Raw genomic sequence first — 8,564 nt, forward strand, 5'->3', positions numbered from 1 at the left:
AATACTTGCAGATTTATTCTGATACAACCGAAATCCATAGAAATTTCATTTTTCCTACAAACAAGCTGTTTTTTTTTTTGAAACAGCCAAATATTTATTCAATATTGCACCGGAAGTGCAGATACTTCTATAATACAAAACATATGCAAAAGGGGAACAAAACCATGACATCCAAATAACACTATTCCAGCCCCTTAGCAAGAAGCTATTCAAATTATAAAAGAACAGCACCACTGCATTATACTTGCAGAAAAACAATAACCAGACTTAACATCTGCTCAGCACCAGCTAAATGTGACCAAATCCAATACACTCATCGTACAAACAAGTTACTATTATACTTTCAAAACTCACAAGCTATTGATACAAATAATACTGTATTTTTCAGCATCACATCGACTAAACTAAACAAAATAGATGCTGCGATTTTGTAAAAACATCACTATGTAACATTATTCAATCATGCAAACATTATAAAGTAATCAACAATACTATATACATGCTAAATAGCACCAAATTACGAACTATTGAACGAACCATACATTAAAATGAAAATTATAGCAACAGAATATTTCTGAAATTAATTTAATCATGATATCTAATGTGAAGGTTAAAAATTTGGATCCACTCCTGTTCTAATCCACCAACCTTCCCTTCAGTTCCTAATTCAATGGTGTATGCACTGATATAAAAGAAAAAACAATAATCGCAGCATACAATTATATAAAGCAAAATAAGATATACGATTAAAATAGTAGAATACCATTTCTGCAAAACCACGGTGTATCAATGTTTGGAATAAAAAAAAACAACGGCACAAGAGATCCATTATACGATTACAGTCCAGGCATTTGCCAAATTAAAATCAAAATAAAATTGAAAAAACCAGATTAACTTATGAGAATGCAGAATTCAACATCCCCTGCAACCAGATGACTGCCAAGCCGCCATTCTTCAGCATTCTCAAAAGTTGTAATAGCAAAACATTAACACGATTATTCTGCAATAATAACAAATGTATGCGTTAGACAAACACAATACTTAAAAAAATAAAAATATACAGTTTCTTACATATCACCACATTAAATCCTGAATAACCAGGTTATACAATTAATAGACAGTCTTACACATAATTTACTTACCAATTTTTCATGTTGGCAACCATATCCGACCACACCTTCCATTCCCTACCATACATACAAATAAGTTAATTACAACACGAATTTAAAACAACACAAAATATTTAAAGATGTAAATATTTACTTATCTAATCAAAGTAATGCCATACCTTTCACCTTCAAATTCCACATACACAATAGACAGCCCCTCACACACGTCGACGACTATGTGGTTCACATCAAGACCGGCGCCGATCATAACATCTGAAACGGTCTGAACATCTTCAACAACGGCGAAGTTTAAACCAAGCATCTTTCCCTCGCGTTTGCCCCTCCACTTGATGTCAACCATCTTTCGTTCCCACACAGCCGAGATGTTCCTCAACTTCTTCTCCTTTTCCCAAATGCATGTTTCAGTATCCGATACCTTCAAACCCAAATCCACGCACACCTTCGTAACATGATTTCTTTTCCATTTCAATGACCTCCTCAATGCTTGAGATAAACGCCTGAGCTTTCTTCTGACCGAAAATCGTTCCCATCGATCACGAACCACAAGGTACTTTAAATTCCTACACAGGAAAAAATACGTATCAAGCAAATTAAAACAACTGAAGAAAACTCTTAGAGAGTATTATTGCTGGAAAAAAACAGATTTTCAACCTGCATGCTTTTGCTATTTCGGATGAACGAGACATTTTTGGACGGCAAGGAGTGATGGTTACGCAGTTGTCAATCGCAATGCACTGTGGAGTAAATTTTCGTTGGATACAGCACTTATAGCAATGATGAAGATTTTGGAAGAAATAAAGTAATTGCTTCTTGAAAACTGTTGCGCTTCGCCGTCATGATTGCATTGGTTACTGAAAAAACTTTTCCAATGCTGAGTGACATATTAAGTAAACCCAAATCTGTTGATATCTCCAAAATATTTTCAACCACGTTTTGATGTCAATTCAAACAGTATTTATATATCACATTAAACTTATTTTGCATTAATATATTAGAAAATTTACAACGTGTATAACCTTTTTTTTTTCACCTTCTTCAATTAAATACTAACTATATAAAATAAGGTCCTGTGTCTATTAATTACATAATGCAAGGTATAGATTTTATTATTTTATTCCAGTAGCTGTTCAAATTATATCAAAAAATAGCACATTTGATTGTATCAACATTTTAACTCTACATTATTTTTTCTTTATGATTTCTTAGTAACAAAACATATAAATGTATCAAAAAATTTAGTCTAAATATATATGTTATCTCCAATGAAATTTTTAGTCACAATTATTCCATATACCGTTCATATTTTTTTTTATAAATAAATGCCACCCCTTACATAGCAAATTATTTATTAAAAACATACTATGATTATAAATATATTATATTTGTTAATATTTTTTCACAACAATGCCATATATCAAATATATATACAAAGCTATATATATATATATATATATATATATATATATATATATATATATATACATATATATATATATATACACGTTTTTGTTACGTACTTAATTAGTCGGCACGTCGTTCATCGTTCATATTTTAACGAAGAGTACAACCACATAGTAACCAACCACTGGCTACAAGCACCATGCTATTATTTTTTTTTATATATCATTGTCATACCCCAAAATTTGCCCACACTTTTCAAAAAGTCAAAATTACTTTTAAAATTGGATTTTTATAAAATATTGGGTTCATTTACATTGACATCCAAAATTTTATAAATATTTAATTTAAAGTCTATTTTAAAATATAATAGTTTACTCTTAAATTATTTGAATCCCAGTTTTTAACTTTTTTTCCTTTTATTTGTTTCTAACATTAGCTTTATTTTTATTCCAAAAAATCACAAAAATATTTTTTCTTTTTAATTTTTCGTTTTTTATTTATTTGATTTTTTAAATAATTTTATTTTATGATTTATGCACTTTTTATCACAAATTAATCAAAAATCACAAAAATTAGTTTTTTTAATAATTTAATATTAATTTTCGTTTTTTATTTTAGTTATTTTTGAAATTTTGTTATTTTAACTTTTTCAAATTCTTATGCATAAAATAACTCAAAAAATTATAAAAAATATATATGGTAGTTTTTTATTCAAATTCAAGTTACGTTAAAGTTTTGATTTGATTTTCCTATTTTTAGAAAAAAAAAATAAAAACAAATATTTTGATGTTTAATTTAGTTATTTAATTACTGATTTTGTCTTAACTAATTTCTATTTTAATTTAACCTAAAATTCTAATACAAATAGAGACACTTTCTCAAACTTACGGGGACAAGAACCTTATCGTCTCTCTCTTTCCTAACAGTCTGCCACCGAAAAAAAACCCTTATTCACCACTAATCTAAAAAATATCACATGAACCAAAACTAAACAACATCACCTTTCATGCCGTCAATCTAAACTTTCTCCATGACAACCATTAACCTCACTCATAAACAAAACTTTAACCATGAAAACCAATCCCTCATAACCATATCTCACCATCAAATCTGTTGTAAATCTGATATCAAAAGACAACAATAACCAGCATCTCAAATGATAAACCACAAATCAGTTTTTTTTTTAATTTACACCATTGCCTTATTTGTTTTTTTTCAGGAAAGAAAGAAGGAGAAACGATATCGGAGCAGCTCCGCCGCGCCTCAAGGTCGTCCACCCGCGCCGATTCACCCCCGTGTCGACACCGCGTCCTCCTTGATGCAACCGCAAAGACAAATGTTTGCCCTTCCACCGTTCACACGCGGAATCCACATCAACACGGCAACACAACCACCGTCGATCCAACCGCTTGGCCACGCGCGGGTTCTCTAACTCCGGCCATCCAGAACCACCACGGCTCTGTTTCCTCCCCGACGCGAGAACCACCTCACAGATCGTCGACCTCCCAGCTCAAGCAGGTAGACTCGTTCCACTTATTTCACCTTTTTGCAAGATTAAGTATTTGAATGTTCGTGTTTAGTAAAAAAAAAAGTATTTGAATGTTTGTGTCTTCTGAAATGTAGAAGGGAAGAGATGCAGAGATGAAAAGAAATTGTGTTTGTGTTTCACGTTTAGAATTTTATGTGTGGTAAATGTTGTTAGAGCATCTCCAATGGTGCAACTCATTTTTTGGTTCTTTATGGGTCCCACTAGCCACATCATCTTAAAATAATTTTTATAATTTTTATTTTAATTGTATAATTCTAAAAAGTTATTATTGGGCCCACAACTTTACCTCATAAACTAATTTGATTGGGTACCACAATTTTTTCATAGTTGCATTGCAATGCAATGGTACTATGATGTGGCATGTCTAGGTGGAGAACTTATTAGAAGGAACTACCATTGGAGATGGTCTTAAGGTTTCTATCTTTTAATAATACCCTGCCACATGTCAGTGATCTAGTGGCCTTGAGATTCTGGATGAAATTTTTTGAATTGGTCATGCTGATGAAATAGAGATGCACCGCCCCAAGTCCTTTCTATTTGTTTCTCTTCAATTTTTCTTACTAATGGTAGATTAAGAGATTTATTTCTAGTTAGTTTTTGTCTTTTAAAACTAATATAATTTAATAAAAAGTAATGTATAAATTAAATTTTGGTTGTTTAACTTAGTCTGCTATTAAATAATATAAAAACCTCAAAAATAGTTTATTATCTTAGAATTTAGATTTCATTTGTCATATTATTAAAAAACCAAAAATATATTCTATTAGTTTTTTTTTCCTTTAATAAATAAAAATACAAACACATGTTTTTTTAAGTTTAATTTTAATTATAAAAAAAATAAAAACATTTTAATTAGTTTTTTTTTTAGAATTTGATATGTTTAAATTTTATTTTTCTTAATGGTAATTACTTGTTACTAATTTTTATCATTTCTAATGCGTAATTGTATATATCCATCACTAACATTTTCTCGTTTTGCGAGACATTACTATCATTGAGGCATCAGACTCTCTCTCTCATGGACGTTTGCAATTTTACTCAATTTTGTACATTTAATCCTTAAACTTTCCGCGCTTTATTTTCCATAAGGTTTTTATTGTACCCCCCATCCCGAAGTCATGTAATAGCTTATGTTTAATTTCTGCCTTTACTTTCTGCACCTTATAACTGCTTAGATGTATGTTAATAGGCTTGTATGGCAAGATCAATTGAACGCTAGCTAACCTAAATACAAGATTAAATACTCGAATCCAACACACTTGCACTCACTCACCTCTAAGGTACACCCCCTCTTGGTTGCCTTTCGAAATAAGGTTGTGTCCCTCGAATGTAGAGGTACCCGTTAGCAAAAGTCCCTCGATTTTAAAATCATCACAAAGATCATAAGTCCCTCGATGACCCACGATGTTGCCTACGATGATATGATCTAGTCCCTCGATTGGTTGCCTACGAAACGATGATTGTCCCTCCGAATATTGCTAAAGGTGTCTCTACTTGTTGCCTTCAAACGACCTCGATGACCCGTATGTCCAATATAAACAAGGATTTCCTACTTCTACATAGTATGGATAATCCTAGGAATTTTAAAAGGTATAGAAAAAGACCAACTATTTAGGGTAGTGCTCTTAGTATGCATAGCTCAATAAAAAACATCTTTTCAAAACTCTTTCGAAAAACTAAGGCTACGCATTTACGCTAAAGTCCTTATGTCCCTTTTCAATTCAAAACAAACAAACATGAGCTAAGCAAATTAAGAGCCCGTAGATAACTACGGATGAAAAGGGTGCTTACACCTTCCCTTTTCATAACTTACCCCCCGAGCCCGTTTTCTTTTCAAAAGGTCTTTTTCTGTACTTTTTACCTTTCCTAACATTGGACAAAATAAAAGTCGGTGGTGACTCATGCTCACCGCAACATTGTTGCATATAAAAAATATAAGTCAGTTCACCGAGCGGCATAACTGGCGACTCTGCTGGGGAATTTTTTAAAGAGGGGTTTACCTTAGGGCTTAGATCAATAATGTTTGTTTGTTTTACTTTTCATGATTGCTTGGGAAATAAATGAAGGATGAATCCTATACCCGGATTCAAGTACACTTAAGATAGGAGTGGCATAGTCATGGCGACCTCTTTCACATATGTGGGAGATGAGTCAATATGAAGTTCACGCTTGAGTTAGGACTCCATAGATATATGCACACCTTTCTCAAATGAGGGAGGTCTATGTATGTAACTTTGGGTGCGCCGGAGCTCAAGGACCTTTAGTTACCCTTTAACCCATCTTGGCCTTTAGGAACGTAGTGGGGGGACTACTCTTGACAAATGTTGAGAACTAGTCGCTACCCGATGCTACAATTCAGATAGGTCCTCTCTCAAAGTATCATTGCATGGTGCAAATGCATCATGTCCAAGGGTGCTTTAGAAGGGCTGACAATTTTGAATAACTCGGTAGAACCCGTTGCTGATATCATCCTTATCTTTAGAAGTACCTATTGGGGAAGGGTAGTCACCTGGTCATACTTCATGCAAGCCTTTAAACCTAAGGACTCTTGTGTGACTTGTTTGTTACCTAACCACTTAATCTGCTTGTAGGTTTTGTTTGTGGGACTTACTTGTTCATACTACCTTATGCTTTTACATTACCTGTTGACTAACTCTTTTCAAGGATCTTAGGGATTTAGGACGGAAGGACTATCAGGAGCCTAAACTTCTATCAAGGGGCAAGAGGATTTATTTTCCTCCAGCCAGGTGCTTTTCAAACTCGAAAGTAGAATAAACTTCTGTCAATGGGCAAGAGGATTTATTTTCCTCTAGCCAGATGCCTTCAAACTCAAGGGTACAGTTCCTATCAAGGGGCAAGAGGATTTATTTTCCTTTAGCCACATGCTTTTAAGCTCAAAATTACCATACCCCGAATCAGAGGCTATGACCCACTGGATATGGTGAGCCTGATTCTTAAAGAAGGACGTTCAAAGACGGAAGTCGAAGTTCTTCAACAAAGCTGCAACTACATGTCAATGTTGCAAATTGGGTTCCAAAAAGATCCTTGAAAGCATTGCATATGCATTTGCATAAATATCATTGCATAACAGGTTTCCAGACAACGAGCTTCTCATTTTCTACCTCAAATCCCTAAAGCTTGATAATTACAACTCCTTTGTGGCTTCGTCAGAATCTTCTTCTTAGAAGTAATCTGTAGTTCAGATACGAACGCTTGGTTTGGTTTCCTCTCTGGGGCACTTGGTCAGTCGATCGATAATTGCCAACCAGTCTGAGATAAGGTACAAGACCTGATTGATGCAAAGGCTATCATATTCACACCTGCAGGCCAGATTTGAAGTTCTCCTTCGACTCAATGGACCTTCTGAAGCAATAAGTCCATACAGAGAAAATCTCCTCAATATTGGTAATTCGTAATTTCTCATGCATTTTCATGCGTAATCTTTCTTGTTCTTGTTCAATACTGTCTATATGCAATACTTGTTTGTTTTTGAACTATAATAACGATGCATTGGATGTGTTTGTCTTGAAAAAAATTCATTCGCTATCGCTCTAATATATTCTTATTTGCTTGTGATACCAAACTCTCAATGATAAAGCATGATGACTCTGAAGGGAGAATGACGAACACATAATACCAATAATCTCAAATGGTGTGCTTTCGAGTAAAACCCTGTTGATGATGTACAGGCATTGTTTCAAATTCCCAAACACTGGAGATATAAGGAAGTTAATCCCTTGCCAACCCCTTTGAGCCTTGAAGTAGGAGTTTATTTTCTATACGAAAAAACCCTCACATTTAACCTAGGGGCTGGGTAGTGTTCAGTTAACCTGATTGGGTGTTCAAAATTCAGCAGGAGCTCGCACCTAAGGAAACAAAAATGGTTGTCCTTCAAAAGGCTGAGAAAAAATCGAGACCGCAATGGTCATCTCTCGCACAATAGGAGGTCAAAATATGACGGTACAACAACGACTATCCCTCGTCAATCAAGAAATGAGGCAGTCACAATTTTTTCAATGATAATAAATTGAAGACGTCTCATACGACTTGTTAAAAAAAAATAGAAAAGTGAATCGAAAAGAAAGAGAGAAAAGAAAGCCCGCTAAGTCAACGAACTTGAAAACCAGCGACTTAGGTAAAAATTAGGGCATCCCGCTGGACATCAAAATAAAAAGAATTTGTCCAGGCAAAAGTTAGGGAAACAAAAAAGGAGATCCTCAGCAAAAGGACAAAGTCGTGTGACTATAAAATCAAAGAACCAGTCGTGTGATCAGACACAAAATATGAAAGGTATAGTGACTGCCATGTCTAAATACCTAATTGATTCCTCAATCGTCTCAAACTCCTCTTGAAGGATGAATACTTGCATCGAGTTAACTGAACTTAGGTTGGAGAAAATCACGAATGGGGTGGGCACCAATAAAATTTTGAGCCTAAAAATCTTTTTTTTTTCTTTTTTTTTCTCTAAACCCATGAATCTGGCC

This window comes from Vicia villosa, linkage group LG1 (genome assembly GCF_029867415.1).
Source record: "Vicia villosa cultivar HV-30 ecotype Madison, WI linkage group LG1, Vvil1.0, whole genome shotgun sequence".
Lineage (NCBI taxonomy): Eukaryota > Viridiplantae > Streptophyta > Magnoliopsida > Fabales > Fabaceae > Vicia > Vicia villosa.